Raw genomic sequence first — 13,194 nt, forward strand, 5'->3', positions numbered from 1 at the left:
AAACAATTCCATCTTTTTGTCACTTATCTTTCATTTGCTTGTTTCCCGGACCTCCTCATACCTCCCTTTTTTGTATTCCAGTTCAATTTATTAGTTCAGCAATTCCTTTCCCTCCTTATTTTATCCTGATCTTTAATCTTAATATATTATAGCATTAAATTTTTACCTGTTAAAAATCCATTTTTTCATATTCTTTTATACTATTACAGCTAGAAACCACTTAACTTCAATCCAACATCATTCTAACATTCATTAATTTTGCAATATTTCTGTAAATAGTCTTTAAATTTCTTCCAATCTTCTTCCACCGACTATATTATATATATTTTATTAATTTTTAACATATCATTTTCAACAATCATTTAACATAATTTAATATCTTACACAATTGTTTTGACCTCCATCAATCACATATGAAAATTTTCCAATCTTTCTCACTTAATTTACATTTCTTAATTTCACTGTTACTTTTAATTATCTTAACTAGTAACTCTCTTCATAACCTTCCTTGAAATATTTCGTATGTTCCCCCTTACAAAACTTCTTGTAATCCTACTAGCGTAATCTGTTGATTACAATTGCCTTTCAAGTAGTTCACATATTTATTCCAGTCCTCTGAGACTCTCTGGTCCTGCAGGTTTCAAATCCTTCCTGTCATCTTATCTAATTCTGCATAGTCGATTAATTTCGTCTGCCATACAGACTCCACTAACGCAGAAATAGTACCTCGGGTTAAGAACTTTGCTTCAGGATGAGAACAGAAATCGTGAGGCAGTGGCATGACGGCGGCGGCGGGAGGCCCCATTAGCTAATGTGGTACCTCAGGTTAAGAACAGGTTAAGAATGGACCTCCAGAACGAATTAAGTTCTTAACCCGAGGTATCACTGTAGCACTGAGTGTACTACTTAATTGCAAGTAGAAACACATCCTCTATATTCAAGCTGCACATAGCATCTGTGTTACAACATCAAAGGGATGTGATGTTTGAAACTGTGTATGGCAAATTGATAATCATTCTAAACTGACAGCCATTTATCCTACCAGGAATGAATATGGTGACAGCAGCTTTGCTGAAATATTCATTTCCTGCCTGGCATGCCTCAGCAGAACCGAGTGATTCTGTGCATTGAAAAAGCCACAGTTTTGAGCATTTGACACTATCCTGTAAATGATGGTAGAAAGGGTTATGAGACAAGCAGCAGCAGCATTGCCTCTGTTTCCAAAATTCAGGCTGTGAAGCAGGCAAAGGGTTCCCATGAGTGGTGGCCATGCCCAGTGGGCACAAAATGCTGCCTAACTGTTGGTGGCAGTGTTAGAAACTCAGATATATAAGCTAGGCACCAAATGGCTCCTTAAATCAAGGTGCCAAAATGGGAATAAACAACTATCTGAAGGCAGCCCTCTATAGGGAAGTTATTAATGATTGGTGTTTTAATTTGCTGGAAGCCACCTGGGGGCAAACCACTCAGATGTGTGGCATAGAAACAAACAAAAATTTGTAGTAATAGTATAGTAGTAGTATTAATGTGTGGGCTTGGGGGAGCAGGAGTAGACCTTCTGTGCTTGCTTGGTGAATCCCAAAGGTATCAAGAAACAAATCTGACTCAGATTTTGAGGGATTTTGAGGGAGGGGGCAGTCCTACAAAGCAAGATTGGGTATTTCCCTAGGTATTCTCTGACTAGGTTGGAGAACTGAGAAATTAGCCCAGGGCAGAGGGGAGAAACAGTCCTCTCTTTGTTAAAGGCAAGCGGAAGTCCTTATACAGAGAAAACTATCTTTCCACTCCTCTTGCACAGGGACTCACTGAGCTCTCTGCTACAAAGCAACTGCTTCCAAATTTTCATGCTTTGAGGAAACAGTCATTCTGCGTCATGAACAAATATATTTCAGCTTCAGACCCTCTTTAGCATTCTGTCCACGTGAGCTTCCTCACACAACGTGCTTCTGAAAACACCAGGTCATCACACAAATGTATCAGCAGGAGGTTATTTGTGCTGAGGAAATTCACACTGGGGAGCATGTGCCACAACACCACCCTGCTTCATTCACACACCCCGTCTTGACCCATATTGTTAATTTCTCCCCCATTAACCGTGAGTGAGGTCCCTCTTCATGGTCTCGGACCATGTTCCTGCCTTGTACAGTGGTGCCTCGGGTTACATACGCTTCAGGTTACATACGCTTCAGGTTACAGACTCCGCTAACCCAGAAATAGTACCTCGGGTTAAGAACTTTACCTCAGGATGAGAACAGAAATCACATGGCAGCTGCAGGCCCCATTAGTTAAAGTGGTACCTCAGGTTAAGAACAGTTTCAGGTTAAGAACGGACCTCTGGAACAAATTAAGTTCTTAACCCGAGGTACCACTCTACAACCTTCATCAAGGGTGCATTCAAACGATACACCTGTGGGCTCCTTCCTCATCTCCATTCATAAGAGCCAACTCCTAGGGGTCAAGATCCCTTCTCTCCCCCTGCCCCATAAAATATTTGAGAGGGACGGGCTCCCCAAAGTTGATGGACACTGCTATTCAAATGGTACCGCATTTTGTGATCAATTATGCTGGGGTTACCTGCCCCCTCCCCAATATTTTATTCAAGTTGGCCCCTTCTGCCTCCTTTCTGCAGTCTTAGCCAATTTTCAGGTCCGAAATGCATGCTAAGAACATGCTCTTCCCCAAAGCAGGATGAGACCCTCCCTGTCTCGCCAGAGTGGTGCATACTCTGGTTATCTCCCGCTTGGACTACTGCAATGCGCTCTACGTGGGGCTACCTTTGAAGGTGACCCAGAAACAACAACTAATCCAGAATGCGGCAGCTGGAGCAGCCGCCAAGACCATTTAACACCAGTCCTGAAAGACCTACATTGGCTCCTGTAGAAATAACGGAGACGACACAGGAGTTGGGATACAAGTGAGCTGTGCAGGAACAAGCTAGCTTTGAGCTACGCAGAGCCTCTTTTTATTAGCAAGATATACAAAACCAGCAAGATACATTCAGGGCATTACCGTTTACACTTATCCAATCCCAAGCCCCCTGGGTGTTGCCTAGTTATCTACGCAACTTGCTCCACCACGTCATGTTTTCATTGCAGGGGGAAATACCTTTGCAAAGGAGGTAAAGGGCACAGAACGCTGCTGAGGAGACAAAAGGTCAAAGAGAGGGCATGGCAGCTAGACAAGCTGTGGCTTGTCTTATGCTGCGGGGAAGGGTGTGCCCTCACCCTGCAACGCCATCCCTACAGGCTCCCAGTACATTTCCGAGCACAATTCAAAGTGTTGGTGTTGACCTTTAAAGCCCTAAATGGCCTCAGGCCAGTATACCTGAAGGAGCGTCTCCACCACCATCATTCAGCCCGGACACTGAGATTCAGCTCCAAGAGTCTTCTGGTGGTTCCCTCACTTTGAAAAGAAAAGCTACAGGGAACCAGGCAGAGGGCCTTCTCGGTAGTGGCACCCGCCTTGTAGAATGCCCTCCCATCAGATGTCAAGGAAGGAAACAACTATCTGACTTTTAGAAGACATCTGAAGGGAGCCCTGTTTAGGGAAGCTTTTAATGTTTCATGTTTCATTGTGTTCTTAATATTCTGTTGGGAGTCGCCCAGAGTGGCTGGGGAATCCCCAGCCAGATGGGTGGGGTATAAATAATAAATATTATTATTATTATACAGTGGTACCTCGGGTTAAGTACTTAATTCGTTCCGGAGGTCTGTTCTTAACCTGAAACTGTTCTTAACCTGAAGCACGACTTTAGCTAATTGGGCCTCCTGCTGCCGCCGTGTTGCCAGAGCACGATTTCTGTTCTCATCCTGAAGCAAAGTTCTTAACCTGAAGCGCTATTTCTGGGTTAGCGGAGTCTTTAACCTGAAGTGTATGTAACCTGAAGCGTATGTAACCCGAGGTACCACTGTAACCATTTTTTATTTTGAAGGTTGCCATACACACAGTCTCTTTAACTCTTCATGTGTATCATGTGGTAAAACCACACTGGTCAAGAAGTGCCAGGCATTTCTTTTGTTAGGCAAATGTAATTACAGGTAAATAGCTAGAAAGAATCATTAACATGAGAGAGCTAGCAAGAGAGCTAGGGAATACAATTCTATACATTCTCAGCTGTGCTCAATGGGGCTTGCTCCCTAGTAAGTGCGCTCAGGATTCCAACTTTACAGTGCAATCCTAGGTGTGCCTCCTCAGAAGTAAGTCACACTGAGTTCAAGGAGACCTACCCCTGGGTAAGTGTGCTTAGGACTGCAACTGAAGCATTTTGTTTCAGCTGTTATTGCCCCAGCAATATTCTCTATCCTTTTTCACAGCTCTTGCTAGCTGTGCATCACACCCAATTTTCTCCGAGATGTTAACATAATGCAAGACAGGAGGAGAAAGCAAGGAGGATGTGTGGCGCTCAAAGCAATAATTTTCCACCTGAGTCATATTCAGACCCATCCCCTTAGTTCAGAAATAGCTTGAAGTCTCTTTTAAAGCAACTGTTTTTGCATTTGGGGTTTGGTTTTGGTGTTTGGTGGGGTTTTTTTTGCAATTTCACATGATGTTACATCTTTAGAAGCTCAGAGTCTCCTCCTCCTCCCCTCACTGGCTTTAGAGTTCGAATTTTGCTGCAAGCCCATCACAGTGCCCACCTGCAGGCCCACGGCCCACCCTGAGAGACTCCTTTAGAGACAGTCCTGTTGGTGCAGCAGGACAGCCCCATAGTGAGAATGGCATAGTCAGTAGAGCCCCACATGGGGCAAAAAAATTCCTGCATCGTAGGGGGTTGGACTAGATGACTCTCATGGTACCTGAGGTCCAGCACCGAGGGCCTTCTGGCGGTTCCCTCCCTGCGAGAAGCCAAGTTACAGGGAACCAGGCAGAGGGCCTTCTCGGTGGAGGCACCCGCCCTGTGGAACGCCCTCCCACCAGATGTCAAAGAGAAGAACAACTACCAGACTTTTAGAAGACATTTGAAGGCAGCCCTGTTTAGGGAAGCTTTTAACGGACCACTGTATTTTAATACTTTGTTGGAAGCCGCCCAGAGTGGCGGGGGAAACCCAGCTAGATGGGCGGGGTATAAATAATAAATTATTATTATTATTACCTTCAAACTCTATGATTCTATAGATTTTGACCTGCAGTGTAAAATCTGGTATGGTCCACATTTCTGCTTGTCCCATGCATAAAAATGCACAGATCCAAGCGGTTTTGCCTTTGCCCTTCCACTTTCCCCTGGAAAACCTACTCCTTAGCACTCAATCGGAACAAATGGCAATCCGTGAAAAAGCTGATTGCTGTTTGTTCCGACTCAGCACTAGATATTGGGTTTTCCCAGGGTGGGGGGAAATGGCAGGGCAAACAGAGGAGTAGATAAGCCCTCTGTTAGAATATGCAGACCCTGACAATTTTCTCTTGAGCCACATCCTCTGCTTATGTGGATTAAAAATAATTATTGCCAATGTTTTTCTACACTAGCTGGAGGCAGTATATCAGCTGATCTCTCAATTTCTTCATTATTGATTTTGCTGCTCTAGGCTAGGCCACAAGGAACTGACACAGAAATCTCCCCCAGGGCTCAGGCTGCTCACTGCTACACGCAGGAGGCAGGAGAACCCTGAACAATGGTGTGCAAGCCCTTATATAGACTTGAATGAAGTTCCCCACCAGAGACCACCCATGTACATCACAGAATGAGACAGTCTCCAACAAAACTCCTGTTTGTCAGGATACATCATAATGGTCACCGATTGCATTACCTGGGCAGCCTGGCCATTCTTTTGGGATGGCTAATACTTTAGTTCCTGAATCCAGGTCACAGGCTCACCCTATTCATACACAAATACACCCTTAAGACAGGATTTGAGCAAAGAGACAATGGGGAGGCTTTCCCATTTCCTTCCTAATTGCAGAGAAATATTTGAGGTCAATTTGGGAGAGTCAAAATGGCTTCAGGATTGCTCTCCTGTACTATTTCAGACACGTGGTTTATATACTTATGTACAATGGTGCCTCACAAGACGAAAAGAATTCATTCCGCGAATCTTTTCGTCTTGCGAAGCACGGTCCGTCGCAACTGCGCCTCTTCAAGCGGCTTTAAAAAAAAAGTGCAAGACGTTTTCGACTTGCGAAGCAAGCCCATAGGGAAATTCGTCTAGCGAAGCAACACAAAACCGAAAAACCCTTTTGTCTAGCGAGTTTTTCGTCTTGCGAGGCATTCGTCTTGCGGGGCACCACTGTATATGTTTGCCTTGTAGATTTATGAACATATATGAGGCCTTAGAGTTGCTATAACACCTAGTATTTACCTAGGAGCAAACCCTACTGAGTTCAGTGGGCCTTCTGAATAGTAATTTATTCAGGACTAATTTAGCCAGCTAGTGATCATCTAATGTTTACTGGATGGATTTTCCCCTAAATTGATTTTAGAACTTTGAATTTATTGTTATTCATGCTTTTATACTGTATTTGATGCTGTTTTTTGTTGTATCACATATAAATGTTTTAAATTTGTTGTTAGTTGCCCTGATCCTGGTTTTCTGAACCGGGAAGGGTGGGGTATAAATTATTATTATTGTTGTTGTTGTTGTTGTTGTTGTTGTTGTTGTTGTTGTTATTATTATTATTATTATTATTATTATTATTTGCTTACAATGATATTTTGCCTTTGTTCCACATGGAACAAAAAACCCCAGCAACCCTCAACTTGCTGCATGCAATGTACCAGCAATGTCCCAGATAAACTTTTAACGTACGGCAAACCAGGAGTATTCAAAAAACATGACTCTCCCGCAGTGTGTAAGCCAAAGTGAGCCGGTCCCAAATTCTACCACCTCATTCTAGGTAATGCAGAACGGCTCTTGTATCTCTCAGCACTTTCCACGGTGACAATTTAAGCCTTTCCTACAACATTATTACATGACAGCGGCGTCCCCAGGAAAGGGGCCTGCAGGCAAGTGTGTCTGCTAGATAGCCCTTATTAGGCTGCTTCTATAGCTTATATATAGGAACTGATTTCACACAAGATCGTTCCCCTCTTGGGCTGCTGACTCAGAAGGAAGCCCATTACCCCCAAGCAGCAGCAAAAGGTAGCCACTAGATGGTGGTGCACAGTTGCAGGCAGCCTCTGAGGATTCGCTGGAGGCAGCCGGGCGCTGCAGGAATGCCCAGGAGAACTTTTTGCTGAGTGATGTCGAAAGGAAGCGAGGAGGCTGGAATTGGAAGCTTTCGTCCAACCTACATTTCAACCCTCTGGATTTTGTGACTCTTCAGTGTCTACTCAAGGTTGCCCCAAGCTGGCACTATTTTGCACAGGGGATTCAAGCCATTTAGAAATTGAGATTTGTGCAGTTGAAGTGGATTAAAGGCCTCAGTTGCCCTAGCGCAAGAAACCACTTTTAGAAAAATTTGAAATTAAAAAAACACCAATGGATTCTTTTTTTGCAGTTACAAGAGTGATGGGGAAATGCGTTGAATGAATGACTATCAGGAAGACACTCCCACAGCAGATCAGAATGACTGTTCAGTAAAGACTATTATTATTATTAATTGAATTTATATACCGCCCTATGCCCGGAGGTCTCAGGGTGGTTCACATAAAAATATCACAGTATATAAAATAAAAATAAAAGCAACAACCCAATAATACCCACCAAAAAAGAGTCACATCTTAAAAGGGTATGGGATGTTGATCAGGTCAACCAATTGTTGTTGTTGTTTAGTCGTTTAGTCGTGTCCTCCCCATGGACCAGAGCACGCCAGGCACTCCTGTCTTCCACTGCCTCCCGCAGTTTGGTCAAACTCATGCTGGTAGCTTGTCCTCTGTCGTCCCCTTCTCCTTGTGCCCTCCATCTTTCCCAACATCAGGGTCTTTTCCAGGGAGTCTTCTCTTCTCATGAGGTGGCCAAAGTATTGGAGCCTTAGCTTCAGGATCTGTCCTTCCAGTGAGCACTCAGGGCTGATTTCCTTCAGAATGGAGAGGTTTGATCTTCTTGCAGTCCATGGAACTCTCAAGAGTCTCCTCCAGCACCATAATTCAAAAGCATCAATTCTTCGGCGATCAGCCTTCTTTATGGTCCAGCTCTCACTTCCATACATCACTACTGGGAAAACCTTAGCTTTTAATATACGGACCTTTGTTGGCAAGGTGATGTCTCTACTTTTTAAGATGCTGTCTAGGTTTGTCATTGCTTTCCCAGGCAAGGTAGGTTGATGAATAATTTGATGGTTTGGTGCTCTTTTGTGATTTTCCTCCCAAACTCTGTCACTTGAAGTAGCCTGCTTCATCTGATTAACAGAGGTCTCTTGATTTTAGAATCCTCAAGTTCTAGAAAGAACTCCTGGGCTGGTGGCCCTGGGAAAGGGCCCTCTGATGGACTCCATCCCCTACCCTATTATGGGGTGGTGAGACATAGTGAAGAGCAGAAGCAGCAGTGGTATGCGATGGGTGCATCTATGACACCCGCCATTTTGAATTTCTCACAATGCCCTGATTTAACTTCATTCCAGGGTGTGGTGGCAATGTCAACATGGCTCTTGAGTCTCCTCCAGCACCATAATCCCCTTCATGGATCCCCTTCATGGATCACTGCCTTGCCGTGGCGAAGGGGCTTGAATAACTCAGAGAAACTATTAACTATGCTGAGCAGGTCAACCAAAGGCCTGGTTAAATAGGAACGTTTCTGTCTGGCGCCTAAAGGTGTATAATGAGGGCGCCTGGGGACTAGGCTTAAACTGCACACACACATCATACATTTAAGGCATATTTAAAACACATTCCCACCCCTAAAGAATCCTGGGAACTGTAGTTTGTTAAGCATGGTGGGAATTGTAGCTCTAATTCCCAGAATTGGAAGTGTGCTTTAAATATTCTTAGCAGTATAGTGTATACACAGCCATAATCTAACCTCCACGTAAGCTCTGCACAAGCAAAGCAGGATGACTGCTCAATAAACAAACCATCTATTTTTGAAATACTAAATACCCTCTATCTACTAATTTACCTACGTGCTTACTCTGCTGACTATCACCTGTCTACTTATTTGCACAGCTTGATCAAGGGCTGAAGGACAGACATAAGACAAGCATTTTTTAAAAAAATATTTATGCTTTCCAGTTTTATACGTTTCACTAATTTTACAATCATTTTAACATTTCACAACTCGACTTCCTTCCCTCCCTTTCTGCGCTTCCTTAAATTTATTTTTAATATATTCTGCATATCCAAATTTACTTAATTTGCTCATTTATTCATCTACTTTAAATACATACTCTTATAAAACTACAGGTTATTACAATAATCCTGCCAATGTTTTTATCTGTGTTAGATACCACTGATATATCATTTTCATATAATTTTCTCTTAGACCCTAACACGCTGTAAATTTTATATACATGTTCCACAATGGTTCCCATGCTTCCATGTCTATAGACACAAGACAAGCATTGTGAAAGAGGTTAGTGGATTTGGGGCTGAGGACCAAGGAGCCAAATTTGCTGTTATAGTGTACCAAATTTGGTACAGTTGCTGTTATACAGTACCAAAAAAACCCCCCACCTTATGAAAACTTTAATGAACTACTTATCAAAAAATGAGATCAGCCAGATGAATGTATTTATGCCACTCACATCTTAATCCTGAGCAGGTCTGTAGCCTCACAGGGAACATTGTGTGGGGGATTGGCTCCTTCATGAATATGCAAAGCCCCTTCTCCGAATTTTCCAAGTCTATCAAAAAATGCTCAAGCCTGTTTAATTGTGCAGACATCTGGGGAAACATGCAGACTGTATTCTAACCAGTCACTCCATTGAATAGCAAGCTCATGGAGTGAGTGCCAAGAGAAAGCAGAACAAAAGCAGGGTCACTGAGAAATAGAGATGTTCTGAATCAGTGCCTGGCATTGCTAATGGACTGTGTGGGATGTGATACATAAGTAGCAGTCAAGTACAACATTCCTTGTTTTCCTAGAGTGGACATGCGGGGGAATGTTTGGTCCAGCTAATCGAAAACTTCCTGTTTCCTCCTGGCTGAGAAATACTTCCTTTGCATGTGACTAGAGGTGGGCATGACCTTATCTGTCCAGGTAAGAAAAGGGACAAGTCTCTTTTTGACTTCCTCCGTCATTGGAGCAGCTTTTAGCTAGATACACTCTGTTGGCTTCCAGCCAACAGAGGACACTGAGTTTATCCCCATATGGAATAGCTTCACATGTATATACCATATTTTTCCATGTATAAGACTAGGTTTCCCCCCTAAAAAATAATGTCCAAAGTTTGGGGGCATCTTATACACGGGGCCATTTTCCCCCCATTTCCTTAAATCGGAGTCCCACAAAATAGGGGGTGTCTTATATATGGGAGCATCTTATACACGGGAAAATACGGTACTTTGTAACTAAGTCTGCCTTCAGGGAACCATCTGTGAACTGATGTGAGTAAACTACTTTTATATACTTTACACAAGATTGTGGCGTGGTTATTCTTTTAAGAGGAATATAAGAGAACTGGGCTTAGAGAACTGAGCTTAGAGAACTGGGCCAAAACAAACAAGATGAACTTTAACAGGGAGAAATGTAAATTATTGCACTTGGGCAAAAAAAATGAGAGGCACAAATACAAGACGGGTGACACCTGGCTTGAGAGCAGTACATGTGAAAAGGATCTAGGAGTCTTGGTTGACCACAAACTTGACATGAGCCAACAGTGTGACGCTGCAGCTAAAAAAGCCAATGCAATTCTGGGCTGCATTAATAGGAGTATAGCATCTAGATCAAGGGAAGTAATAGTGCCACTGTATTCTGCTCTGGTCAGACCTCACCTGGAGTACTGTGTCCAGTTCTGGGCACCACAGTTCAAGAAGGACACTGACAAACTGGAACGTGTCCAAAGGAGGGCAACCAAAATGGTCAAAGGCCTGGAAACGATGCCTTATGAGGAACGGCTAAGGGAGCTGGGCATGTTTAGCCTGGAGAAGAGGAGGTTAAGGGGTGATATGATAGCCATGTTCAAATATATAAAAGGATGTCACATAGAGGAGGGAGAAAGGTTGTTTTCTGCTGCTCCAGAGAAGCGGACACGGAGCAATGGATCCAAACTACAAGAAAGAAGATTCCACCGAAACATTAGAAAGAACTTCCTGACAGTAAGAGCTGTTCGACAGTGGAATTTGCTGCCAAGGAGTGTGGTGGAGTCTCCTACTTTGGAGGTCTTTAAGCAGAGGCTTGACAACCATATGTCAGGAGTGCTCTGATGGTGTTTCCTGCTTGGCAGGGGGTTGGACTCGATGGCCCTTGTGGTCTATTCCAACTCTAGGATTCTATGATTCTATGATAAGGGAACTTACCAGGAACTTAATAGTGAGAGGCTTACACAAGCCTGTATCCAGCTACCCACTGTGTGGTTAAAAAGGGGAATATGAAACTCTGCTAAGTGAAGGAACTTGCTAGCACATGGACTAGATGGGAGCAAACAGACTGACGATGCAAACCAAAGAGAGCTGCTCCTCGTCAGTAGAAAGGCAGTTCGGGGAATTGTGGTTCAATCTGTTTTGGATGGAGTCTCACTCCCCTTGACAAATCAGCTTTGTAGGTCTGGGGTAGTCTTGGATCATATCCTAGATACTCAAATGTCAGGGGTGGCCAAGTGTGCTTTTTTTGCTCAGCTGGGGAGTTCATCTGCCCATTCTTAAATATGTCAGATCTGGTCATGATAACACATGAAATGGCACGAGATGCCTTTGTTGCATCTTGTTTGGGATTACTGCAATGCACTTTATGCAGGGCTCCCTGCGAAAACTTTTTGGAAACTTTGCTGGTCCAGAATCCTGCAGCCAGGCTGGTGCTTGGGGCCACTTATGATGAACATATGACACAATAGTTGCAGCAGCAGCTATGGCAGCTGCCGGTCCAATTCTAGGCACCTTTCAAAGTGCTAGTTGCCCAGGTGCCATCAGCTTCGGCTGGTGGTCCAGCTATGCTCCTATCTGGACAGGGATAGCCTAACTAATGTTGTCTATGCTCTGGTAACCTCAAGGTTAGATTACTGCAATGTGTTATATGTAAGGCTGCCTCTGAAGATGGTTCGGAAACTTCAGCTAGTTCAGAATTCAGTGGCCAGGTTGCTCACCAGAGCAAGACGGTTTGAGCATATTACACCGATCCTGGTCTGACTTCACTGGCTACCAATTAGTTTCCGGGTCCAATTCAAAGTGCTGGTTTTGATCTATAAAGCCTTAAACGGCTCAGGACCGCAGTACCTCAAGGACTGCCTCCTTCCATATGAACCTCCCTGGATCCTCAGATCATCTTCTGAGGCCCTCCTTCATGTGCCCCCTTTTTGAGAGGGTGGCAACACGAGAACGGGCCTTCTCTGCAGGGGCTCCCTGTCTGTGAAATGCTCTCTCCAGGGAAGTTCACCTGGTACCTTCATAACACACCTTTAGGCACCAGGCAAAAACGTTCCTTTTTAACCAGGCCTTTGGTTGATCGGATTTACATCCTATGCCCTTTTTTAAAAAAATTGGGGGAGGCTACAGGGTTGTTGTTTTTATTTTTATTATGTACTTTGTGTGGTGTAGTGGTTAAGAGCGATAGACTCGTAATCTGGGGAACCGGGTTCGCGTCTCCGCTCCTCCACATGCAGCTGCTGGGTGACCTTGGGCCAGTCACACTTCTTTGAAGTCTCTCAGCCCCACTCACCTCACAGAGTGTTGTGGGGGAGGAAGGGAAAGGAGAATGTTAGCCGCTTTGAGACTCCTTCGGGTAGTGATAAAGCGGGATATCAAATCCAAACTCTTCTTCTCTTCTTCTTCTTCTTCTTTTATATCTTGATTTTATTTTGTGAACTGCCCTAAGACCCCCGGGTATAGGGCGGTATTAATAATAATAATAATAATAATAATAATAATAAGCCCCAAATGACTTTGGGGCATGCCACCTAGATGGTTGTCTTCTCTCTTTTGATCCCACTCACTGCATACTGAAACAAACCTGCTTTTACCTCATGGTATTCTTGCCAATCAGTGCTTGCTGAAGCACACACGACTGACTCTTGAGGGAGACAGTATAGTAGGCTTAATGGACCACCTGGTCCAACCTCTGATGGATATGCTCATGAGATTGTTTTCACTCTCGATCCCTACAAATGCCATGGGCAGCTGCTGTCACTCAGCAAAGGCCCCTGAATCTTCAGATGCCACTGATATATCCTGCA

This window comes from Podarcis bocagei (genome assembly GCF_964188305.1).
Source record: "Podarcis bocagei genome assembly, chromosome: 14".
NCBI classification, from domain to species: Eukaryota; Metazoa; Chordata; class Lepidosauria; order Squamata; family Lacertidae; genus Podarcis; species Podarcis bocagei.